The following is a 27,920-nucleotide window of genomic DNA, read 5'->3' on the forward strand; positions in this document are numbered from 1 at the left end:
TGTGTATGACTGGGTGTGTAAAGCACTTTGGGGTCCCTAGGCGGGACTAGTAAAAAGCGCTATACAAATACAGGCCATTTAACATTTTATATAGTCATCAGTGTGAACTAGGTCTCCTGTGATCCTGTGAAACATGCTGTGAGAAAACTGTTTTCCATTTTTCTGAAGATTTCAAGTTTTTCCCCTTACTTCTATCATATTATGACTATATATTTAAGAACTCTTTGGATATCCTAGGGTTGTTTTACATGCTTTTTCATTGGCTGCTTTAGGGTGACTGAGTTTAAATTTAGTTAGGATCTGTCTGTGTTTCACTTCTGACTGAATGAACATGCACAGCTAACAAAAATCTTTTTATAGGTCAGAGTAGCAGCGACGTTTGTGTTTTATTTTTGTATCTTGTTGGTTTTTGGCCAAAAATATCTGTTCATATATCTATTTCGTTCTTGCCTACTTCTGTACCTTGCCTGATCCCCATATCACCTTGGGTCCTTCACACCCCTCTCTGAATTCATCTCTTCCTTTATCTGCTCCAGTGCCTTTTGCCACCATTGCCTTTTTTCTCTCTCACTTGCCGTCTACTTCGTCTCTGAAGAAATGTTTCTCATAATCTCTCTCCCTTATTCTCCAGGTTTACTCACACTCACCCCCTCAGGCAGGGTGAGTCAGGTGTGACCACATCTCTGGGTTCCAAGTGCTGCCTGGGTCACAGATCACACACGCTAACAAACTACAATCTCTAAACAGTACAGCACATACTCCCCAAGCTTCTACAGATATGTCTTTTTATATCTGTCTGAGTCTTGCTCACCAGTCTAGCTGTGGTCACCTCACAGTTCAGTACACAGGTGTGTAAATTCCTACAGGAGAAAGCACTTGCGGTGTGTTGCATATGCATGCATATGTTGCATTATCTTCAAATAATGGCACCAAAGATATTGTAGAGTATATGACGTACTTTCCATATGTTAGCCGTTATTACCAGCTGTGATAGCACGGCTGGTACTTTCTGAATTTTGTGAGTTTGTCTTTGAGTCATCATAGCAAAATATATTCACTGGGAATCACATGGCAGCAACTCAATCCATTTAGGTATGCAAGCATGACCAAGATAATCTGCTGAAGTTCAAACTGAGAATCAGAATAGGGAAAAAAGGTGATTTAAGTGACTTTGAAAGTGGCATGGTAGTTGGTGCCAGATGGGCTCGTCTGATGATTTTAAAAACTGGGATTTTCCCACACAACCATATGAGAATTGTCTAAAGGAAATGGTAACTCAGATTAGCACTAGTTACAATGAAGGTGCAGTCTGAATGCATAACATGTCAAATCTTACACTGCCACCCATGTCAGCTGAAAACAGGAAACCAAGCCTAAAGTTTGCATGTGCTCACCAAAATTGGACCACAGAAGACTGAAAAAATGACCATGTCTATCACTTTATGGCCACAGTGTACCCATCTTCTAATGGCTGCGTCCAGCAAGATAACACGCCATGTCACAGAGATCATCTCAAATTAGTCTTTTGAACATTTTTTGAACATGCAATCAAATGGCCTCCACAGTCAACAGATCTCTGTCCAATGGAGTGCCTTTGGGATGTGGTGGAACAGATATGCAGCCAATAAATTGTTGCAGCTGCAGACCAAAATTTCCGAGGACTGTTTCCAGCATCTTCTTGAATCTATGCCATGAAGAATTATGGCAGTTCTGCAGCCAAAGGGGTCCAACCTGGTACAAACAAGGTAAGTGCTCCTCACTGGCACATCAGACCTGTGACAAAATATTTCAGCAATCACTGTTTTTGCATCATGTGAATTATTCTTTACACTCACACCAACACAAATATATATGTATATTGTATAATGTTGGGAAATGTTAAATACAAGAAATCGCTGAAGGGTTGCCTTCAACTTGTGTGAATGATCCTGCGCACCTTCTGTAGTGGAATCTATCACAAAGACAGTTTTAAGAACTTTGGCCGGCATTTCCATGTCTGCCTATCTGCAGATGAAACACATCAAAGCAAATTCCTCAACCTGTATACAGATATCATGACTGCTAATATGAGCATTGTTTACAGGTGGCTACAGATGGGTCTCTACCCTTGCCTCCTTTTTTCCAATCACCCCTGTCCTTATCTTTTTATTTCTTATTATATTATTATTATTATTATTATTCTTATTATATTTATCCCTGCACTAAAAGCACCCCCTCACTCCCACCTCTTCCCATCTCCATTCTCAAACCTCAGTCGCCTCCACTGGGCTCCACTTGCTACTTTTCTTGCATGTCTCCGTGAATGTTTGGATTGATAGGAGCTGGCTGTGTAATAGAATTAGGCTCTAATGAAAAGTACAAACTATTTACTAAATCCCTCCAGGGGATTCTGGGTAGGTTAGGAGGAGACTGCGAAATGAGACTGTAGTTGAAGGCATATGTCCGCGATTGTAATGTGAATAGTTGAGTGTGTGTGTCTCTCTATGTGTGTGCACGATAGTGCATGAGGGGAAGTGAGATGCTGTAAATAGACTTGAAATCAGGTCTAACTGGTGTGAATTCTGCTGAAGTCATCTTGGCAGCTGGTAGATGGATTTTTTCCAGAAGTGGTTAGGGATAACAGAAGTAAGAAACTTCTCTCTGTGCATACCTGTAAATGTCTAAAACCTAGAAGCCTTAGATCACATCCATCTTTGAAAATATTATAGTTAAAAAAAAAGATTCATTTGGGAATTAGAGCTATGCCACAGCTTACAAAATGTGAGACAGTCCCGCAAACTGCAGGAGAATTCATAGTTCAGTTGCAGTTTACTCATTACTCACATCTCAGACAAAACCTATCTTCAAACCTGTTCTTGATTTAGATCTGAACTGCACGCCTGCAAACTTTATTTCGCTATTACATAGAAAATGGTCTGTTCACTGTAAAAATACATGTAAACACTCAACCAAGGTACAAAAAAATCCTTTCAAGAGGTTCCCACTGCAGGTGTCTCCAGGAATATAATGGCATCATAGCACACAAAAACACAGACAGGCTCACAAGGTGAAATTGACACCAGCCACACAGTAACAGCAGCTGTACTTGGTCCATTGGATTGCTGTTTGTGTTGCTTTCAAACAGGATGCTGCAAACCCTTTGCTGCCTGCTGGGTTCAGCTCACTGTTCGAGGCAGAGCAAAATAGGCAGAATTTTCAAAACTCCCAACAAGGTGTTAGGCTGTTTTCTGTACCTCTTTTCCTCACTCCCTCAATATCTCCAATACAGCTGTAGAGCTGCGGGAGGAAAACATAACAACTCTAAACTGTGTTTGACACATTGCCTAGATACAACTCAGTGATTGTAAAAGCAATCACCTAACGTGCTTACTTGGATGGAAACCTGTTTCAGAGAAATGTTTTCCTCCTGTAGTCTCGATACAAACTCATGCTATATAATTCAGGTAATTCAGACACATGATGTTAAGTTTTCCCAGCCTTCTTCCCGCTGAATGGTTCCTTTCTATGGGCCAAATGGGCAGTTGTCACAGGTTGCAGTAGCCAAACTTCAAGACCCTTGTGTGTGCAAGAACTCCCAAGCTGACCACTGTGCTTAGCTGAAGTTCATAGTGCCGTGCAGTCATTTTTGCACAATACTCAGTATTTTGCACAGTCCCATTGCACTGTCTTGTGTCTGTATTGTCCTGTTCTGTCAAGTGTTGCACTGTCTTGTCTTTGCACTTTACGTAGTCCTGTGTTTGAGGAATACAAATGGAAAACACTCACCAGCCTGCCCCAGACCCTGACACATAAACTAATCCTGATTCTCTATGCCAGGGGTGGGCAATCTCAGTCCACGAGGGCCGGTGTCCCTGCAGGTTTTAGATGTGTCCTCGAACAAACACAGCTGATTTAAATGGCTAAATTAGCTCCTCAACATGTCCTGAAGTTCTCCAGAGGCCTGCTAACGAACTAATCATGTGATTCAGGTGTGTTGACCCAAGGTGAGAACTAAAGCCTGCAGGGACACCAGTCCTCGTGGACTGAGATTGCCCACCCCTGCTCTATGCTTTCCCATCATCCCCAAAGTATTGCGCTATCTTTGCTTACACTGTGATATATTATGTAGAAGGCATGTTATACTGTATATCCAGTGCTAAGTAATAGATTTTTGGTAACCGAGAAGACAGTTTTGTAATCAATTGATATGTGGAAGGGTGAATTTGTACCCAAACTCTGATCACTTCCTAATTAAGGCCAAGTAGCTTTGTGAAATCATACGATAGCATGCAAAAACAAAAGTACACAATGAGTAAAAAGAAAGTTCAAAATCAAGTCAAAAACAAATACTTGGTTCAAAAGGCAAGAATCAAACTCCCGTGTCATGATGGAAGCCAGAAGGGCTGTCTTTAACCCACCGCTCCTGCATCCTTTTGTCCTTATGGAATCCCTCCATCCAGCCTTTCCATTCAGCAAAGCAGACTAACCAAGATCCAATAAGGTGATGAATGCCTGCTGGGCCTAGGTAGAGGAGACTGTTTACTGGTGATATGAACAGCCACCGAATGGGCTAATAAGATTCAAAAGAGGCAGTCACAGCTGGAAATATATGAATTTTTTTGTGAGGTCAATCACAGTTTTCTATTATAAAAGCGAAAGTAGCAATAAGTTCATGGAAAAGTCATTCAAAGCACTGATCATGTGTGGATGCATCAGTTTGTTCACTAAAAACCAAAATATGCTATATTGATATAATAGTGTAATTAACTATTACAATTTACTCAAAGCACAATGTGTTCTTGAATGTTTGGCTGCTGATATTGCTTAAGCACTTAATAAGATTATAAAGCCACATTCATACTAAACAAATTCTGATGGGAATCAATTACATTTCTGAAATTAAAAACATTGCTCTGTTTTTAAACAAATTTTATAATATTTGTTTGAAAGGAAATCAATGCCAAAGCATAGAACTGACACCACACAGCTAAATAAACAATCTAGTCCACTGGGCAAAACATCACAGTTGGGGTTTAATGGAAGTAGAGCTGATGTGTAAATTGCTTTTGTTGTGGCTGCGTGTAGATTTGACAACCCAGACCTGGTAAACGTGAATACTTCTTCCTTTTTCTCGACTTATCTCACCTCTAGGCTCCTCTTATCCTTTGTATTCCTTCTCTAATCTTCCAATCATTTTTAATCTTTACTCTTCACCCCCATGAGCCCGAGATTCCTTAATTCTTTATTTTTCCTGTCAGCAAACCCACTTTGTTCTCCCGCTCTCCTTAGCCTCGGTTCCTCCCTGACAGTCGCTTTTCTCCAGTGGCACCACAAGAAGGAGTAACATGACTCAACCACGAGGACACCTCAGTGTGGCCTAGACATGATTGATGTGAAGACACACACACACACGCGAGGGTGCTTATCCGTTCAAAGGTGAACACATGTCCAGTGAACTGGCACTCTGAATGTTTTATAAGAACACAGGGGAAACAGTTCAAGTTTCAGCTTTGTGGGCATATGTGTGTATATAACAAGAACCTGTCAGAGAGGCATACAAAACTGAAAGACACACAACAAGTGCTCTAAATGAGACATTTAAGACATTACAGAAGATGAGAATGAGAGCTGGGACAATTCTTTTATGTCACATAGGATTACACAAAGTAATGCAGTCTCTCTTTCTGGCTTCATACGACACTCATATGGTGTTTTAGTGTGGCTACCTGGATGGTCACAGTTGTTTCTAATAGTATCTAGATAGAGTGTGTCTACTATGTGCCTGTGGCACTAATCACTTTCCCCAGATTCCTCCAAGCTCCAGGCACCTTCAGGACTCCTCCTTATCTCTGCCCAGTGAGGGTGAGAAGTCAAACTTTTACACTTAAACACAAATGCTAACACACACACACATGCACGCTTGCACACATGCGTGCACCTTGGGGTGTAGTCTATCTCTTCCCAGCAGCCCTGGAGGCTGTGTACAACTGGCATATCTATGGAAACCAGCCATTATCAGTGCAGTCATCCAAAGCAACATCCCAGATTTCAGCAAAATTTCACATGATCCTTCAGGCATTTTCGGTTGGAATAACATTCATTCTGAAAACAAAGTCAAGCAGATCATTTTATGTTAATACTGAGAAATCCACTGTTTTGTGGCTTTCCACTCGTAATCACCGTTGGGCCGAAGAAACTTTTTTAAGGGAAACTTTCTCATTAAGCCTAATTATCAGGTTTGCTTAATGGCCAGGAAACAGCTGTTTCTCGCTGATTTTTAAACCACTCCATTCTTTGACATGTGATAAATACCAAAAACAAACCCAGAAAGGTTTGACAACATCTCCCAGTAAATGTCAGTAGTGAAACAGCTTCATCCCGACTCCAACGTGTTTATTGAAATCAGTCTTCTGCTCAGTCGGGAGGCACGTTTTGGTATGAATCAGCAAGCTCCGTGAAGGCAGTGTTCCTCAGCACTGCTTTCAATATTAAAATCATGCGAGGCTGATAGTTTGAGTGCAAATCCTGCGCTACAACAGTGCTGAATAAATTAAAAATTTAAAAAAATACACCAGAGGAATCATGATGTCACTGCTTGATTGCACTGCTTTGCGCTGATGCCATGCAGTGTGACATGAAGAGACCAGATGTGATCAGATGTGGTGTGACACTAACGACATGATGTGTTCTGATGTGATGCAATGCGAGTCCTGTTGTTTTCAGATATTCCCACCCTCTTTAGTAACTGATACTAAGTATCAAAGTAGCTTGTCTAAATATAAATAAATAAACAAATACATAATTTTTAAAAAAAAGAGAGAAAGAAAAAGACCCAGCAGTAGCAACACCACTGGTGATAAATCTTCTTTTACAACTTTTCAAAGTAGGAGAAGGATTGGAGATTGCATTTTATCATTAAAAGCACACATTATACCCAATATCGTGTTCTTCGTTCTACCTACAGTACTAATCGCCCACCCCAAGAATTGTATTTCCTTGTAAGTGCCACCTCAGACAATGCACACAGTCAGCAAATATCCCCACTAAGTTCCCCTGTGCTCCCTAAACCTCAATTATTAACAACTTATGAATAACGCACTTTACCTCAAGCTGCCAAGTGGGGGTATTTTTGCCCATGGTGCCTTGAATTAGTAATAAACTCACAATGGCAAAACATGCAATTTTCATGCCTCTGGCTTTTTTTCCCTTTATGAGGTATAAAGTGCTATAATAAGTATTTTGTGGTCAATACATGTAGAGAGGATCTAAAACTAACGCATGTGGTTCAGCTAGCTGTCTGTGTGACTGACCTGGCACGTGAAGGGATGTAGTCATGTTTAATTGATCTGAATTCTCTGCAACCTTATTCTTCATACTGCACAGGTCAGTATTATTATTAAAGACTAACAAACAGTAAAATGCATTTTTACCCTATAGACCACATACGTTATGCTCAGATTTAGTAAACCCTCCATTATTATTGCTCTGCTGCCTGCTCAAAGGAAAAAGCGCACTTCGCGCCGACTGCTGTATTGATGGATAATGTAAAGTAGAAGCAAAGTTTCGACTGCTGCTGTGAATTTTTAATGAACACCACTCTATTTTGGACAAAGCTGCAATAACTGGACAGTTGTCAACTTGAATATGATTAGATAGAGAGGTTAAAGGAGGTAAAAGCCAAGAAATAAACCCAGTGCAAGGAAGTATCTCCAGAGCTCATGAGAAGGTTGACCGAGTGCTCAGACCCCTCAGTGGAGGAGGTCAAATGGAGCTAAAAGGAGAGCAATGGCCTATATTAATGTGAGTCCTTCCAAGTGAAATGTTTTCAGCACATTGGACAGCCCTGGCTTGTTAGCTGTCCATGGTGCTGAAAGAATATAAATGAAGACACTAGAGAATAACAGCTACTAAACAGAGTGTCTGTGGGCATGTGTGTGAATGAGCGTGTGAGCGCGTGTCTCTAGACATGCCCTTCCCTAACTTCAAAAATGATATTTTCTTCCCAGCTGATTTTTCATCTGCATTAAGCACACTCCAGGCGACTTCTCGTCTCTCTTCTCTTTCATCTCTTCTGGGACCAAAAGTTAACTCTACTCTCTGCCTGTGCACGGAGCTAACACAACATACAGCATGCCTCATCAAATGCCCAGTCACAACCCGCTTGCCCACGCGATCCACGGTGCACCCCGTTGTCTGTCCCCTCGTGGTATCTCCAAAGTTGCTCACGGGAGAGTCTTTCGCGTCGGACTCGCGTGTGCGCTCGTGTGGGCGCTGCTACTTACTGCTACATTACTCCGGTGTGTCAGCTCACGGTGCTGGTGTGAACTGGTTATGAGGTATGCCTCGTCAAATATCAGACCCCCCCCCCCCCCCCCCCCCCCCCCCACACACACACACACACACACACATCATAGCGTGTCTGGTTAATTACATGTGGTTAGTCTCAGTCGATTGAGTTGGTTGTGGACAAGCCGTAACAATAACAAGCACTTTCCATGTGAGGACTTAAAAAAGGGAGTGTGTACCTTATAGATTATGCCCTACGTCTCTCTCTTTCTCTCCCTCTCTCTCTCTCTCTCTCTCCGATGTCTCTCTCTCCTGCGCTCTCTCTCTCTCTCTTGCTGAGAACTCACCCACGAGAAAGGTTTTGACGCGCCAGAGACGAATTAATCTGCCCGTGGAGCGTGGGATTCTTTGAAAAAGCTTTACTTTTTCCTTCTCTGAGCATATTGCCGTCCAAACTAGGTAAGATTTTAAGACGTTTGTCTGTCCGGGGCGATCCTTGGGTGAACCTTTGTGAGATATTTTGGCTGCACGGAAATCCGGGATTGACAGATGCGCCCCTCCATCGCCTATTCCACCGGGAGGGAGGTCTGGACGCACGGTGAAGTGAAGACGATGCTGTAATAGAAATGTTCGTGGTCTACCCTGCAGGGAGTTAACTGTTGCAGTTGGTTCTCTTAGGGGGAGAAACACAAAAAGAAAAAAAAGGCACGCCTTTTGGATACGAGGTCCTAAAATAACAAGTTGCTCCCTGAAATTTGCGGAATCGTCTGTGAAGATGTGCGTTTTTTCTTCATGACAATATTTTGTGGGAACTATGAAAAGGGAGAGGATGTGCACGCTATTAACCAACACTGGGTCTGACGTTTTCTCTCTTCGGCTTCGCAGGATTTTTTTTCCAGTGTGCTCAGTCAACGTGACCATGTTAAAAAAAGTGTTCCCAAATTCCTTTGCGCATACAGCTTAAACTGGAAAACGAAATATTGATCATGCTGGACGTTCACATGCTGGAAGCGATCTTTTAGTTGCCTCGAAATAAAAGTTGGCTCATGTGAGAGAACAACGTTTAAATTCTTACTTGATTTTGTTCTCGGCTTTCTGGAAATGTGAGCCCGGCGGTGACCGGCGCGCACCAGACAGAGTCGCCAAGGCTTCGACGCGCAAACCATTTTTTTCCGTCGGGGAACCGGGCTTTGCATCGCAGCACCGCAGCGACGTTCTCGCCTTTTCTCGCCGAAATGCCTCCGTATGCTGCGATTCCATAAACGGCAGGTGGATACTGATTCTCCATGGTGTTCACCGGCCAGGTGGATGAAAGAAGACGAAACCTCTGCTGTTTTGTTCAGTAAACCCTGGACACACCTTTTTTAATGTCAGTCAAGGTAAGTTTGGCCTGTTTCCACTTCAGGTGTTTCTCGCATGTTGCTGTGGGCACAGTCACGAGCTGTGATGTTACACGTTGTTAAAACAAGGTGAAGCCAAGCGCTCAGATGAGGCAAAGGTGTTGAATCTTCTTTAGACCTGTAGCCCCAGAAATCCGACAAGTGATGTGCTATTTTATATAAATATATAATTTTTTAAATTTTTTTTGTAATTATTTGGGATTTCTGCAGTGTGAAATATTTATAGAAACAACGTGACTCGAAATAAGACCCTCTCCTCTTCTCTAAAAAGAGGAAAAAAGAGTGAATTGGGAATGACTAGGTGTAGGTAATCATCACTGCAACTAGATTTTCTGCTTTCTTTTCATTTGCATTTAAACAAAAGTACATTGTGCTTACACTTTTACTGTATATAAAAGTCAAAATGGAATTTTCTCTATTTTTAGGATTCTTCTTGACAAAATTGTGGACTCGTGATTTTGATTTTTTTTACCCTGCATGGTATAAAGTTGCTTAGGGCCTTGTGTATCATGTCTCCAGGCATAATGGACAGACTAATGAAAACCAATCTGATCACAGAGGCTGCAGCCTGACTGGGATGATTGGCCTTTTAAACCTATCTCACCTTCTTTTTGTTTGGTGGAAATGTTTTTGCCATAAACCTTTGCAGTGTGTTTAAACAGTGGTCAGTCTTCCACTCTCCACCATGTAATGTAAAAGTCTACAATGCAAAAACAAATACATGAATTACATACATAGACGTAGCCTTCTACTGCTCCCTTTTAAAGAGGACTAGGCGTGTTGTGTAGTGTAGTGGTCCATGCTGCTACTGGCAGATTTTGCTGCTAATGCTCAGGTTGCTCTTGAGGCCTTACAGCAATGAAATGCCATGAAGCTGCCAAACACGAGGCAATGTGCAATTTTTTTACATGAACTTAGATTTGAGGAACAGACCACCAGCAAATCTTGTTCATTCATATCTTAACTGTACTTCCACTCACCTTCTATTGATGTTAGCGTTTACAGTGGTGTCTAACCTCAGGCTGTTTCAGAGGAGCCTGGCTGTGTCTTGTGTCTGAGATGGATGGAAATCTTCAGTGCTGTAAAGAAACAAACAAACAAAATGTACAGTCAAACCACAAAATTGTTCACGATTTCAACATGGCAAGTTTTAATTAGAGCCTAACAGTTAATGTGATTTTGGCTTGTGTCAATAAAAATTTTAAGGAACGAAAAATCAAGCTTTGAAATACTAGCTGTACACTGTATATTAGATATTTTTAATATATCGTGCAGTGTTCCTCCTGTTTCTTGCATAAAAAGCAGATACCAGTCCTGCTGCGGTTGATGCCCTTCTACAATCCTGTCCTGCTCTCCTCATATGTGCTGTTATCTGCTCTACGCTGTGCTTGGAGAGACAGCGAACCTTCTTGTTAATGGCCCATATGGATGTGCCACTCTGGAGGAGCTAGACTACCTGTGCAAGCTGCAAGTAGTGACAAGGACACTAGCAAAAAGGAAAACTGGGAAAAAAATAGTTATGATTTATAAGGAGAGAGCACGGGCCACACCCTTTAATGCCATCCCCTGCTTTGAGGGTTGTCTTTTTGTTGCCTTTATAGTACGCCTGTCTTAACTTTCACTTGAACCAAAGCAGGTAAACTGGATTCACAATGGTTTATGCTGCCTAACTGGATAGAATGATAAATCTGAAGTTTATCTGTGTTTGTGTTATGCTGTAATGATCAAGTGTTCGCTAAATTATTTGTTGTTGTTGTGCAGTTCTATTTATCTTATAGTTATATTGTAAAAAAAAATGACGATTCTGGAGTCCTTGTTTATTATCATTCTCTTGATGTATTCCTTGGAGTAGTTTTCTACTAACACAATTTCTAAATTACTCCATCTGCACATTTCTCTTCATTATGTTCTGGGAATAGTATAATGTTTAATATCAAACAAAAATACAATATGGATCGAGTAGTGTGCACACAGTCTTGAGTGCCACTCATTTCTATATAGAGCTTTAGAGCAGTGATACTTTCTTGTAGTTTATCTGTTTTCTCAAAGCTTTCTGAAGGCCTTTCAAGATACTTTTACCTGACCATTTTCAGGGGGATGTTTCTTTTTCTTTTGCTTGTTAAGCCACTTAACAGTAACCTATGGATCATTCAATCATAAAAAAGGCACCTAAATCAAGGGATGAACCCATGTGTACACAGCCTGTTGTAAAAGCACATTATTTGTCAATATTTCTTTAGTTAAATATATAATGAAAATCCCAACAATAACACAGTTTGACAGGTGTGAAATAGCGTGATTGCACCAACATGATGATTCCCAAAAGATTATTAGCCAAAAAAGTGGAATGGCAAACTCAGTGGCAACAGGTGCCATGGAATGATGAATCAAAACGTAAAATTCCTAATTCAAATTGTCATCAATATGTACAGAAGAACTCAGGAGAGAACTACAACAGCGAGCATCTGTTAAACACGGTGGAGGCGCTATCATGACTTGGTGCTGTGGTGTTGGAGATCTTGTCAGAATTGATTGAATGATGTACACAGAAAAAAAAACATTAGGTTTTAAGCCACCATGCAATAATATATGTAAAGTATCTGATTGGCAGCAGCTTCATTTATCAGCATGACAATGATCCCGAACAATTTGCCAGTGCAGTAAAACGATACCTGTATAGAAAAACACACAGTGGAACACTATATAAGTTATGGATTAGGCTCTCCAGAGCCCAGATCTCAACATTTTTCAAGCAGTGTATGATCATCTTGATAGAAAACAGAACAAAAGGCAGCCAACACCCAAAGAAGACGACTTAAAGAATTGGAGAGAAAGCTTCCCAAAGAGACTTCAGGTTCTGTTGAAGAACAAAGCTGGTCATACTAAATTATGAGTTTTCAAGCTCATTTGAAATATTCAAACTTTGTTTTTGCCTTATATATGGTGTTGCATATATGTTTTAAGACTTTTGCACAGTACTCCAATATCAGTTAATAATATCATTTCAGTAATATATTTGTTGGGGTTCAGTTTTAATCTCCTATGACTGATCAAATCTCATAGAAATCCACATTTCCTAGTGTTGGTGAGCTAATTACCTGCCATATGTCTGAGCTATACTGAGCTACATATGATGATGTAGCTCAACTGGCATGACTGTGAGGAAGTCTGTTCGCTGGGTCACCTCTGTAAATCTTTCTTGCCTGATGTTGTAGGGTGTGGACATTTAGCAGTCAAAGACAGTAACTACTTCTTCGCATGTCTATTTTTTTTATACGTAAAAGTGCATGCACACACTGACAGACACACATAGACACATATATACACACACTCGCGCAAATGGACGTCAGGCCTGGCCTGCATGAGAGCCAACATTGTGGTTCACCATAGGAGGGAGAGAGGGTGCATTTATCGTTCTTTTGTAGCAGCAGCTCACAATAGCCTGAAAGTAACAGGGGGTAGCTCAAATCGAGAGAATAGGTGTGTGTATAGAAAATGAGGCGGAATGATGAGCAAAAAAAAAAAATGCATGTATATCTGAAAGAGTGACGTGAACGGAAAAAAAGTAAATGAAAGACTAAAAAAGTGAAAGAATAAAGGACTTTAAGAAAGGGGAGAGATGGAACAGGAGGTGTAAAGATCAAGGGAAATATCAAGAGATGCAGGAAAGCGAAGGAGAGATTGAGAGGATGAAAATGACAAAGGGTTAGAGGGAATATGGAGTGAAAGACAGCGAGCTAGATACAAGTGTGTCTGCAGTGAGTGCTGGTATTATTAGGTTAGGTGAAACGATCGGTTTATGCTCGGCAACTGTGCGGTGAGGGCAGCCACATACTGTGCCCTGAGAGCCTCCCGTGAAGGCCAGAACAAGTGAGAGGAAGAGTGGGGGAGGGAGGGGGAGATGGCGGGTGAGCAGCGAAGAGGGTTGGTAGCTGTGAGTGTCGATATTCAACGATTGAGAACAAAGAAGATATGCAATGGATGGAGGGATGAACACCTGCAGAGAGGATAAGACACAGACAAGACACACGACAAAAAAACACAAAAAAAATGACAGAAGAGAAGTTCTGAGATTTTCTGGACAAACCATTTAAAGGTCTTTCATCATTTAAAAAGTTCTTTATTTGGCTCATTTCTTTTCTGAGAATTTAGCTGAATCTGAGCTTGAAAAAAAAAAATAAAGTGCCAGTATTACTTTAAAATAATATTTAGAGACCTTTAAACCGTTTACTTGAGTAATGAGTATTATAAATCAGATGGGCTTGACTTCAGGCCCACCTATCTCTTTCTCTGTGTGCGTCTCTCTCTTCCTGGAAATGTGAGTCACTGTGAATGCCACCGGCAGGCAAGGCTGTTGACTCATGCACGCTCACCCACAGGCTCTGCCATTGTGTCGTACCGAACGAGATTGTAACCAGAGGCGCGTGTTTGTGTATTCGCAGCCAGATTTCATGCAAAGAACCGTAAACACGAGAGATCAAAGATGAAGACCAGTCAACAAAATAGCGAAAATACTTTGCAAAGAGGGAGTTTTTTTTCACTGTTGGCACTAAATCACAATTAGTCATGTCCTTATCTGCCCATCAATGGCAATTTATAACGATAAAATGAGTAAAACAATGGGTGTCGGGGTTTTCAAATGAATAATTTCTTAAGTCACTTAAAACTATGACACTATTTAATGTGCAGTTTTGAAATTATGATACTGTATACAGTGTATGCCTCAAAATACATTTGCAAAGAGCAGCAGTTACAGACAAGGATCCAAATGCAAACACTGGAAGTAATCAAAATGGAAAATGCAAAAAAAAAAAAAAGAACTAAAAAAAAGACCCGTTGGCTGTAAAATGGTAAAGCTGGACAATAAATGATAACAAAATGCAGATTTGTGGTTTGCTAATGCTGAGCGTGCTGATCAAGAGCCAAAAGATGCTATTAGCACACGGTGCTAATAGGTAAAGGTTTGCAAAGGTATTAGCTACCTTGCAGTAGAAATTCCATCCATCTTTTTTATATTTTCAATATAAGAAGAATGTAACCTATATGAAATCTTACCTGACATCATCCAAGCCTCAGAAAGTATCAGAAAATACTTGTGTAATTGGACACAACATGACTTCCACTGAAAATATCTATAAACAGCAGCTGAAAAGAATGAATGAGAATATGGCCCTAAGTGTGAGATTAAATGTCCATTCCATCACCGGTGATGAGAAGGACCTGTTCTTAAAGCTTTTTGATTGTTGTGTTAGTTTACTATATGATGAGTATATGTGTGTAAATGCTTGGAATTGCTTACACATGTGCAGCATCTGCTCAGTGCCCCCAGGAAAAAAACATATTAATCTATAAAAGGAAGTCTTTAGTGGTTCAGTGTTTGCAGGAGGAACTTGTTAATATATGTATGGTGTTCTGGGTATTATCTGAACTATAGAGCTAACCTACTTTAACTTTGGCTTTTTATTATCTACCTTGAAGGTAGCCATACGGTTCTGGTCTTCTTTACTGAGCTTGCTGTTTGGGTGGATCTTTTCCACCTTTTTGTCAAGTCAAGGTGACATCTGAAATTCCCATTTTTACTCCCCTTTTTTTCCTCCCTCAAAACTGCAAGAACAGGGTAATTGACAGCTTTAAACACAAATGTTAATGATGATGATCTGCACTGGTTCTAAACTCAGTTTTGGCAGCTTCTCCACTGAACACGTCTTTTTAAAATGCATAGTAAAGTCTGGTCTCAATATCGGAGCGACCGGGGTTGAAAGGGTTAAGAAATATAATACTTTTAACTGATCATTTTTACTCAACATACTTTTTCCGTGTGTGATTTTAAATCTGAAACCAGAAGAGGAAACACAGTGTGAGCATCTGTGTTTGCACTTGTTTGCTTATAGACAGACTTTCATTTGTATAACTGCCTGCACGTAGTGTGTCCTTACATTATAATCCAGGTGCTTTTGCTCATTGTGCTCAGGTGCAACAATGGATACACGCTCACATATATGCACGCTCGCCTGCAGTTAATCTCTCGTGACAAGCAGCAGTCGCCCCATCACATAACATCCCAATTATACATGATTGTATGTCGCGCAGCACAGGAAGGTGAGGATTTATGGTAACTGGGTGTTTATGTGTTTTGAAATTATATGTTTGTCGTGGCAGGCATTATGACATGATTATGCCTTTCCATTTCTCTTGTTAGGTGCACTAAATTTAAAAAAAAAAATCTATAAAAATGGAGTACGATGTACTGTTTAACAGCAAGGAATTTTCAATAAAAAAATTTTAAGGGATGTTTTTTCCTTATTTTTTGATCACCTTGAATTTTGCCATTTAATATATGTCCGTGAAAAAAACAGCTCTTTTGTGAATTATCATTTATTTTTCTTTATTAATTAATAATCTCAGAAACAAGCTGTTTCTCTTAGTTGAATCATTTCTCTTGTTTGACCTTGGCGTCAGCGTTTTCATAACTCTAAATGTACTATTGGTTATTAGTAGGATGTGATAATCCCACATAACCAAGCAAGGGAACAACTAACACACCAGATCCTCCCCCATACCCCTCCTCAAAACTACAACCTCCACAACCGTTTATACACTTCAGTGTTATATGGATTAAGCAAACTCAATATGCCGTGTTAATTAATAAGCTTTAAGCATTAAATCGACAGAGCAAGGCAAGCCTTTTTCAGTCTTTATCCCGAGCTAAGCTAACTTGCTGCTACTTTATATTTACTGCACACATGTGACTGTGGTATTTCTCCTTTTTTCTTGAAGAACAAGAAGGCAAATAAGCATATTTCCCCAAAACAACTCGTGTAAAGAAAGGGCTTTTTATATTCAGGGTAACACTCACTCATTTAGACTGGTTATTGTGGTTAAAATCAGTCTCAGCATGCGCATAATAACATGTCAAGAATTTCCTTTGCTGTCATGTTTCTTCCTGTTAAAGTACTTCACACAGCACAAGCCTTACTCCTTAAAGTGTGTCTGCTTAAAACTTTGCTTTTAGAAGAAAGGAATGCACTTTAGAGGGAATATTCTATCACTTCACAGGTGTTTTGTTGAATTTGGACCACAATACTCTCAGAAGGCACCTCAGTCTGTTCAGTTGCCCCAGAAACATCCAACCTCCCACCTGCTCTCACCATTAATGATCAGCTCCACTACCCTGACACAAAATTTCACACTTACTCCAGTTTCTACTTATTTGCTTCTTGGCACTGGAACCTTAAAAATGCAGTCTGACCTTAATGGCGCTTAGCATTCCCATCAAAGTAGTGCCAGAATGTAATGAAATTAATAAAGATAAAATCCTTTGATTGTTTAATGCTTTGTTATTGCTACAGCATACATGTTTTGTACATTTTATATGCTCATCACCGCCTAAGAACACATTTGTTGTCAGCAGAATTTTTCACGTCGAACTATTTGTGCCTACTTTATCAGCATATTCTCTCCTACACACATTGACGCTCCCACACAGACCTATTGCTTCTTGCTGTCTCTGTTGTACACATTCGGTCCCTCGGCATGTCTCTTCCTCAGCAGTTTTGTCACCTGTCAGGTCTGACACCACTAAGGAAGGTCGTCTCAGGCCCACTCTACCGTCACTAAGTCATTTTGACGGACACCACATCCCGCCATTCGGCTCCACTCTGCTCACTGTTCAGTGATGTGAACAAACAGCGCCCCCGCCATGACGATTTGTGACCTTTTCAGAGCCTGAGTGGCAGTTCCGTAGCATTAATGTCTTATGATGTTTTGCATGGTTGCTTCCATGATTAATGGCTCATTTAGCATTTGTGAGGTATGCGTAGAGTAATACTGTTGTAGGCTTCAGCAATTTAGCTTCGGGGAAATTGTTATCATCAGGCAAATTATATCTTTTTTTCCCCTCAAACGTTATCTGAGAAAAGACTTCTGAAATGACTCACCTGTTACCTGAAACGAGATCCTTCATATAATGTGATCGACAGGAACAATTGTCTCACATTATGATAATTTTTACATGGCGGTAAATGACTTAGGAGCTTGGACGACACAACAATAGTACTCACACTGTGGCTCATCCACATTTAGCGAGATAGCAAATAATAAGCTGTAGGTTTGGTGTTATTTCTAGAAATGTAAGTACAGCTACAGATAGCATTACAAAATCCTCATACATTTCTAATAATTGGACTTTAGGTTGTAAAAAGTACATTTTAATATCAAAGATCAGCAAATTCACTCGCAGGGATGGTTTTGAGAACTTCATGAGCAGCAACATTCAAGAGGACAGAAAAAGTGACGCGTTGTTCCGTGATTTTTGATTTAAGTCGAGTTACTTGGTGGACGTTTTGAAAAATCAACTGGTACATACACAAACCCACCACTTTATTTGCTACACGTTGATAATGCCAGGGTGGACTCTCATTTGCCTTTAGACCTGCCCCGGTGCCACAGATTCAACAAGGTGCTGGAAATATTCCTCAGAGACTGTGGTCCATATTGACGTTACTGGATCACACAGTTGCTACAGATGTGGTTTTGGATCTGTTGTGTATTCACAGATGCTCTTCTGCTCACCTTGGTTGGAAGCAGTTTACCAATTGTTCTTTGACGTCTTTACCCAGAGAACTGCTGATTATTCTTTGGTTTTGAGATGGTTGTGTGGGAAAACTGCAAAAGATTACCAGTGTCTGAAATACTAGACTAGCACCAACAATCGTTCCACATTCAAAGTCACTCAAACCACCTTTTTTCCCATTCTGATGCTCAATTTGAACCTCAGCAGATTGTCTCGACCACGTCTACATGCGTAAATGATCTGTTACACCAATCTGACTGGCTGATTAGACATGTTACAGAACAGTTTGACTTTATTGACTTTATTCTTATCCAATTCAAATAATCTGACAAAATGCACTTATTGTAAAATATTTTACTAACATACTGTTTGACATATTTTCTTAAGCTGCATTTCACTGAGCTGTAGGGTGGGGCAGCTACTGCACAATGCCACTTTTGCACTGTGATGCCTGAAACAGGACACACCTTGATTCACTCAGTCATCCAGACTAGTCTGTTAAAACAGCAGCCACTTTGAGTGGGCAGTTTAGAGACCCAGAGATGAATTTAACTGCAGTTTGAAAGCCTACAATCGGGAAGACTGTTACAGCATCTCAGCAAAAATGTCTGTCTGTCACTTTCTGCCTCTTCTTTTCATATGCTATATTTTAGACCTGAAAGGAAACAACAAATTCGTGAGAAAATGGTCCTGCCAAAGCAAAATGTTCCATTTGGGTTTTCTGCTGGCAGTGTTTTATTTAGATGTTTTGAAAGTTTGACATTAAAGAATTTCATGATTTCTGAATTAATATTACCTGAATTTTGCGTTAGCATATCTGATTAATCCCACATTTTGAAATGAGCACGGGAGAATCATATTTGATCTTTCTTGATCAGCCATGCTGCAGATGTGTGGACAGCTTTACTCACACAGACACACAGACTCCATTATCTCGCTTTCTCTAGCAGTCCCCAACAGTTACTTATAAATTAAAGAGATTAACACTAGCTGTTGCCAGCGGGTTTGTGTCTCTTTGTGTACTGTGTGTATGTGTGTTTGCAGATGAGAAAGGTATCTAAGTGAAGAGAAGCACAATGCATGTAGCTGAATGCCACTGCGCTCTCACCCCATTCTCGCTCTTGGCTGGGCGATCATCTCACCCAGCCTCGCGCCTTGCCACCGCTCTATCTCATCGTTGCATCACTAAATCACTGAGCGACACATTCTCTTTTCCCCTCTAACCCAATTACAGTTTGTCATCATGATTAAAAACAGTACTATAATAATGTCATGTTGATCATCATCATTCTCATCATCACTACAAATTCTCCAGTTGTCTTTATTATTAGCTGCTGCCATTATTGCATTCAACCCCGCAGCTACTGCCATAGCTTACGGCTAAAACCAATCAGTTAACTGAAATATCCGGATCCTAACTCCCACTGACACCCTCTCAAAAAACATAAACTCATTTCTAGGAATAGTAAGGCATCTTTTTTTCTTTTTTGCTCATTTATTATGATCTTAAAATCCAGAATGTGCATTTGAAAATGATTGTTCCATTAAGACTCGAATGTTTATGCAATGCTTTCATCTTAAAAAGGTACACTAACAACATCTTCAGAGGACGCTTGCAAGTGTAATGTCTGTATTTAATTACCTTAATCCGTATGTGGACTGGTTGGTGTTTTAAGTAAGCTTGTGTTTCCACTTTAAAGTAGCCAGGCGTGTTTTTGAAGCGTGAAAGGACATTCACTGTCTTTTTTTGAAAGGTCCCGGCTACAATCAGAAAAGAATGGGGAAGACCATAAACTGTAACATCAGGCTTCAAACTGTGTCCAATGCCAACCAATAGGGGACATGTTTGCCTTCATCACCGTAAACAACTCAGGGAGACTTATTTATGCAAATCGACGTCTAATAACGTTGGGAAACTGTGTGAAATGTAAATAATGGGAGAACGCAATGATTCCTAGATCTCATAAACCCATAGTTTATTGACAATGGAGCATGGGAAACAGCCATGCTATTGTAATAAGGGCAGTGTGTGTTCTTCTTGCAAGGCAAACATGATCGAAATTCCATAATCAGCTAAAGCACCCTCATACCGTCAGAGATGCATACGTTTAAAATTTAATACTGATAAAAAACAAACAGTTATTGCCTCTCCTCTTTAGTGCGGAGAACGCTGCATTCATGATTTCCAAAAGGAATCTCAAATTTCAGTTCTTCTCACCACAGAACAGTTTCCTGCTTTGTCCCAGTCCAATTTGAACAAGCTTTGGCTCAGAGAAGAGAGCAGTGTTCACATATGGCTTCTTCTTTGCATAATAGAGCTTTAACCTGCATTTGTGGATAGCACAATGAAGTGTGTTCACAGACAATGATTTCTGGAGTGTTCCTGAGCCCAGGCAGTGATTTCCACGACACAATCATTCCTGTTTTTGCTGCAGTGACAACTACGGGCCTGGTGATCACAGGCACTCAGTGCTGATTTTTGGCCTTGTCCCTTGCAGACAGAGATTTCGCCAGATTCTCTGAATATTTTAATGTATTTTGTACTGTAAATAATGAGACATTAAAGGTCTTCACATTTTCACACTGAGTGAAAAGGATTCTGAAACTGTTCCACATGCTTTTTTTGCAGATTTGTGAAACTGCCCATCTTTACTTCTGAGAACCTCTGCCTATCTAAGATGTCCATTTTTTATACACAGTCATGTTATTGGCCTGTAGCCAGTTAACCTCATTAGTTCCTCCAGTCATTTCTATTTAGCACCACTCACTTTAACAACGTTTTCTTTTACACAGCGTCCCACTTCTTTCTGAATTGGATTTGTACCCTTATTGATAAAAGTAGCCTGTCAAAAATGCTATAATGACGCACTGCTCATATTTTATTACCTATGTGGATACTTTCTATCCTCCTCATATTAAAGTTGCAGGCTGTGGCCTCTTTCTGCGCACACACACACACACATGCACGCACACACACACACACACACGCACACACACACACAGAGAAATACAAACATATACAAAAAATTGCAAGCTGCAGGGTTGTAAATGTCAGCCCTCGCTCTGTCTATTTGTTGATAGATTTGATTGATCGTGCACTCTGTGTGTATGTGCACCCGTGTGCGTTTGTGGGTGGGGGCCCCTGCGTCTAAATCACAGCTGCTACAGTTTGTCAAAGAACGACAAGTACACAGGCACACAACCATTCAATTGAACTTTAGCTCTGTTGAGCCACATCTTTCAACAGAAATTTCCAGTGCCGCTTATTTTGAATGCTGGCTGTATTGTAGTGAATCCATTTTTTAAAATTCTTCTGATGCCCTCAGCTTCCAATCACAGTGGAAGCATCTAGCGATTAACAGTTTATCAAATTGTACATATAGTCGGTTTGCCAAGAAATGATATCATCCATCTTGTGAATCCAGTTCCTAAATGTCACTGGCATGTTACAGTACATTAGTCAAGGATCATAATGGTGTGATGGAGCATTTGGGGGACATGAGTAACCGCTGTGATCATACTACTAGAATGAAGCTTGTGATTTTGTCTGCTAATAATAAGCTTTGTCTTATCTCTAGGATGAGACAGAGGCGCTAAATAGATTAATATGTAGTTTGGGGAAATGAATGGGAACAAGTTCTGAAAAAACTATCATATTTATTTAGCTTCTTCTGGTAAAGTCATTGCAGTTTGGCTCCAGGGATCACCATCTGTGCATTGGCTGGTCCACTACAACGGTTTTTAAACATTTGGTTATTTTTATGGTTGTTGCGCACACTTGCATATCCAGCGGATAAATCCTCCTGATTGTGACTCCTCTGATTTTAACCACAGTGAGTCTGAATTATTGATGTCCCTCTCATAAATAATCAAATGTGGGATAATTTGATTTGTTTGTAAAAACAGAAAATACAAAAAAATAATGATTTTTCTTTTTCATAAACCTGAGCTGTTCTTGGTATTTATGTTCTTGGCATTACAGCTAACCAAACAGCACAATGTTAGCGTTGTCATGTTGTGAGAGAGTAAACCTGAGTATTTATTTATAACTTGCTTCGCTGAAGCCAGCTGCACGTTCAAAAAGATGCACCAGTGAGTCTGAAAACAGATGTGATTTATTCATTCACCTATTTTTCTATGGAGATGAGTGTTACGTATCATTGCTGCATGTGTCTGTGCTGGAAAATATGACAATAAATATTTGGCCACTTATCAAGTTCTTGCTCTTTAGGCTCTGTGCACGATGAGAATAAAGTTTTAACTTGAATCAGTTTACATCAACAGTTTTAAAAATGCAACTGACATCTTTAATAATTTATTCATTGAATTACATTTTTTTTAGTTTGTTTCCATGTCCTTCTGGAGTTTCCTTTCAATCCTCTGTAGATTTGTTTAGGCTTGTTGTCCTGCTGAATGCTAAAATACTTACCAAAGAGGTTTGATGCCTTTGTATTTTCTGTACACACAGGACTCTCCTGTATGTCTCTGCTTTCATCCTTTTGCTTCTGTCAGTGGTGGAATTTCACTAAATGCCAGTGTGCCAGCTTTATTGGCAGTCGCAAAAACAAAACCAGTACCGTGTTTGGATTCAGCGATGTTACTTTTTTAACAGGTCCTCCAGGAGTTGATTTTTCCCATCCAATTCCACAGAACTCAATTTTAGGACTCTGTTTTTTGTGTGTTTCTGCAGTTTGAAATATACGTACCTTAGTGTACTACTCTATATCTAAAGGAGGCCAGACTAAGCATTCCTTTGAAGCCCATTTGGCTTTTCAGCTGTGAATGACTCACCACTGATATTTTGCTCCTAGGTGTTGTTCGGTGTTGTCCCAACTACTCTTCCGCCTCAGCCAAAACCCAAAATCGCATTTTTTAACCTCCCCAGCAAGCTCCTTCTCAACATCTCAGTGCTCTGCTCCTTTAACACTCGGGAGGCTGATAATTTAGGAGGCTGACGAAGTAATGAATCCTAGCACCCCACCTCCATGTTGCACACACCTCTCCGCTCAGCAGACAGGTTAACATACTTCTTTTCTTTCCTCTAAACCCTCATGGGACGGTCGGCTTAACTAGCAATACAATCTTGCTGCCATGGCAGCAGCATCACCCTGACCTGACATTTGCACTCGTGAAATCACAATGTCAGGCCAGAGTGATGCTCCACTGATCTCCTGGGAACTGACACTTTTCCTAAGGTTACCCGGACCCGCTTCTTTCTCTGTGAGAGGAATCCTTCTGTAGCTTTTAAACACTGGGCTTAAAAAACTTTTTTCAGACCCCAGTAAACTGGATGGAAGTTTGGCATTATTGGATAACCCCGTGCTTGTGCTTTGGCCTCAAAGCCAACTCTGCCAGTTTCCTTAGAACTTTGTCAAGCCTCTATATCTAATGCACAATAGTGTCTAGTATCAGGACAAGATATGCTGTCAGTGCTACAGAGAGAACAGGTATGACCACTGCCAAACTACTGGAGGAGACTTTGGAGAGAAAGTAGGAATGGATCAGAGGTTCTTTACCTGTAGCTCTCATGAGGTTAAAAAGCATTTTCAGGACATAGGGGCAGTACTTGTAAAGCTTGTACAGTATCCCATTTGAGCCTGAAGCTCAGGCTGCTCTCACTATTAGGAAAACTTCTCCTACCTCACAGAGGGCAGAGGAGATGTGAACTTAACCAGGAGAACTGTAGCTCCTTCTTTTTTACAATTTTTAAGATTTAATAGAAACTTGTATCCTTATTTTCCGAAGGTTGAAAAATATTATCACTGACAAACACATATGTAGCGTCATTCAACTTTCTTTCAATTTTCTGTTCATCCACAAGACAAGACTACTAATAAAAATGAACCTATAGAAATCTGTTTCATTAAATATTAGGACAAAAATGTTAAGGGTAAATGGTTGTTAAGCAAGCAGGAGTCTGTAAAACAGCTCACATTTTTTTGTACAGTCAAAGTTCTTTTTTCTCCAAGGCTTAGAAATGGCAAAAGACAAAAAATATGACATCGCAGGGCTGAATTGTTTGCCTTTCTGCTTTGTTTTGGCTCCCTTCGTGCTATCTATCAAGCTCTCTCTCCAGCTCTACCTGATCTGATCTTTCCCACTAATGCTCGCTGTGTATTCTTAGAACCAGAGCGGGTGCTGACAGACATATGGAGCTGTGGTGGTTGTTGATTGTAATGAAGCTGTGGTTCCTTTCACTGCCTTGATGCATCATCTCTGGCTGAACTACTGCGCACAAGCACACATAACTATATAGTTTGGTAGTATATACTCAGCTCAGAAGGGGAGGGGGGGTGACTTGTGCATCATAAGCTAAAGCATGCAGACACACTAAGTCTAATAAACACACAATCATTGATGTAGAAACGTTTTAATGAATTTTTACACCTGCATAAATGAATAAAAGCATACATCATCTCCAAACACGCACACACAGAGTTGCAAGATGTGCTGACACATAGAAGGCACTCTGTCCTCTTTCCCCCCAAGGATTCTGGTAATTAGATTCCTACAGGCCAAGTCTCTCAATTTCACTGCCTTTAATTGGAAACACACACAGACACAAGGACACACACACTCTCATGGAGAAGGATCCACAGGTCCAAGCTTGTTGATCACAAGCTGGGCCGGTGCTGCTCTAATAATTAATTTCTACGGTAGCCCCCCTCACACGCCTCATTTACCAATCAATCCCTTCTTTGTTTTATGAATTCTATTAAGGAGGCCTCTGTTCTGCCAGAGATTGATGGTAAGACAAAGACGGGAGATTCTCAGTGTTGCATTCTTGTTGCACAGCAGAGTTAAGCTGCGTATTCGGTGTTCACGGATGGATGGGCTGGATGGAGGTGAGTGTGTGTCGAAATGTCTGCGTGTATGCCCGGCGCATTCCCAAAGGTATGAGCAAAGACAGTTACAAAAAAAATAAATAAAAGGATGAATGCATCAAAATCCACATTCTGTTCCCTGCATAACATGATACTGATTGACACTGACATGTCAGCCCTGGGCTTTCTTCAGGGTTAAAAGCTCTGGTGCACTAGAATCCAGCGAGGCGTTTTGGTGAAATTACTGTAGTTGATCAACTGCGTGTTCACTATACATGGAGAATGATGGGATGTGGCGTAAGCAGTTATTGCACAAAATGTATGCTCGAGGATGGATTTTTGAAGACACTGTTTTATTAGTTTATTAGTTTTTATTAGTCGTAAAGCTCCTATAATTTGGGCTTCGTAGGCTTCCAGTTCTGGAGGGCGCTGGAAAAGAAACATTTAATTTTTAACCTTTGAATTATGTAAACTGTTACTAAAGATTTACTCTCCTGGGATCTCTTCACGACATAGTGCATTTATTAAACCGATTAGTAACAGGAACGTTTTTTGTGTTTGCTTTTCTTGACACCCTGTTTTTGATTTGAGTTTAATATTTTCTTACTAAAACCATCTGCTTGGCAAGGCACAGCTGAGTGTAAGTGACTATTAAAGGTCATTTAGAACAAAGATTATTACATAACACATATGGTATACTGTGGAAATGACAGTGCAAGAAAGCAAACTACCGCTGACACCTTGCTTGGCTGCAGCATCTGTAGCGTGTATACTCCACTGGGACTATGACCAGAGACCATCTGTCTCTCTCTCTCCCACACACACACACACACACACTGACAGAACAAAGGGGATGGCCACATAAGTAAGTAGATAGATAGATAGATAGATAGATAGATAGATAGATTTAACTGGGAATTGCTCATTAAGTTCTAAATAAGAGGTCCCATTACAGCGTCCTAATAATGGAGACTGCATCATGCCATATTTCTGGAGCAAGCAATTAAGGATTGCAGTTTAAACTGTTGTGAATGCAGACACAAGCAGTGAACTAGAACATGAAAGCTCTCTATTTTTGACGACACTTCTCATCCCTGGAGAGCCATCTAGCATCCTGGGGCACTCTCACTGTTGTCACACAGACACGCACACATGTACTTGTGCACCCAGCAGTGGGGATCTATACATGGCTGATTGAAGATGTAAAAGTGCACACGCAAAATGATGAGTCTATATGAAAAAATGCTTCAGCACATTTAGCGTCCTCTGCAGGAAAAAAAAAAACGGAGCTCTTTTAAGAAATAATTGCAGGGGCTCACAAATAATCTGCGAATTAGCTAAAGAGTTTTCATGTTAATCCATGAAAAAAAAAAACACTCAGTTTGAAAACTGTTTGTTTACCTGTTTGGCTTTCACTGAGTGGAGAAGCAAGTGAAGAGGGAGTTTTTTTGTTGTTGTGTTTTTTTCCCGTGATCCATCCATCCATCCATTTATCACATGTCCAATTCAGTTTTAAGGGGGTACTGAAGTGTAGCTGTCACTGAACGAGAGGCTTACGCAGGAAGACAGAAAACTACTCAAGCTCATATTCACACTTAGAGCTGATTTATTATAGCTTAGCATGCACAAGCTATGAGAGGAAGCTGTCGCTGATGACTTTAATTTTTTATTTTAATGTGCTATTGATGATACACTTCTAGCCTTTTTTGTGATGCATTAAAGTGCATATAAATTCCACTTCTCATTTTTCTCTTTTCATTTTCATTTCATGATTTTGGTATGCAGACTTATTTTTTCTTTGTGTGTGTGTAGGTTTGTTCCTGTGTTTTTTTTTTTCTTTCACTCTTATTTTGATCTGACAGTCTGTGAGTAATGTGAACCTGGAGCTCTCGGGAACCTTCAAGAGTTGGGAAGTCAGACCAGGTCACTGTTTCTATCCTCTCGACTAAACTAAATATGAAAGTCGCCAGACAGCTTACTCCCTAAAAAGCAAGCATCCTACTAAGGGTCTTTGGGTGACTAAAAGCTGCATACACCAGTCTAAATGACTAAAAATACCATCAGAATGTTCACATTTATTGAACATGAAAATATTACTGACCTGGGTGAACTTCTTAGGTGATATTGGAGCTTTTAAATCTTATCATGTGTCATTCTAGCGCTTGTACCTTAAACTTTCAAGAAGACTTTTCTAATCACAGTACCTTTTGATTGCTGTTATGTTAACCGTGTATGCATATATAATCCTACTGATATACAGTAGAAAGCATCTGGTTACATCTGAATGGAAAATTTCCAATATTGTAATTTGTCTATCTGTTTATTCATTTATTTTATGTTTTCTTTTCTGCTTGTCCATCTTTTGCAAATAACAGCTCATACAGACACACAGACATATTTTATTTTGTGTTTTCCATTCTAGTTGTTCTGTAGTCTGTTCCGGCTTTTGTGTCAGTTTGTGGAATGCTATTCAAAATCTGGAGACACCTCTAGGAAAATGCTGAATAAGATGTGCAAGCATGGAACATGGAAAAACAATATATGAGGCAGAGTCTATACAGTTCATACAAACTTCAAAGTCTTGTGTATGTACATATTTTTTCTTCAACACAGTCTGAATGCTCTTAGAAAACGTTCTTGTCATTTCTTTAAGGAAATTCAGGAATAGTTCTCCAGGGTTTTTAAAGATATTCAAAGTTCTTCTTTGATGTTGGCTGGCTTTTGCTCTGTTCTCTGTCAAGATGATCCCACACCGCTCTAATAATGTCAGGGTCCGGGCTCTGGGGAGGCCAATCCCTGACTGATAAGTTCCACTGTATGCTTCTCTATCCATGTATACTTTTACTGCATTGGCAGCGT

The 27,920-nt window shown here is 40.3% G+C and overlaps 1 protein-coding gene across 4 annotated transcripts in view; it reads left to right on the forward strand.

Moving 5' to 3' along the window:
• Positions 1 to 8,622: 8,622 nt before the first annotated feature.
• Positions 8,623 to 27,920, forward strand: part of cacna1ia (calcium voltage-gated channel subunit alpha1 Ia) — a 186,527-nt gene continuing 167,229 nt past the window's right edge. For all 4 annotated transcript variants that reach the window (XM_087839747.1, XM_087839749.1, XM_087839748.1 and 1 more), the window contains exon 1: positions 8,623 to 9,644. The gene's annotated coding sequence lies outside the window, so the exon portion shown is untranslated. The remainder of the gene's footprint in view (positions 9,645 to 27,920) is intronic.

The sequence above is a fragment of the Neolamprologus brichardi genome, chromosome 4, assembly GCF_056152115.1.
Source record: "Neolamprologus brichardi isolate AB-2024 chromosome 4, ASM5615211v1, whole genome shotgun sequence".
NCBI classification, from domain to species: Eukaryota; Metazoa; Chordata; class Actinopteri; order Cichliformes; family Cichlidae; genus Neolamprologus; species Neolamprologus brichardi.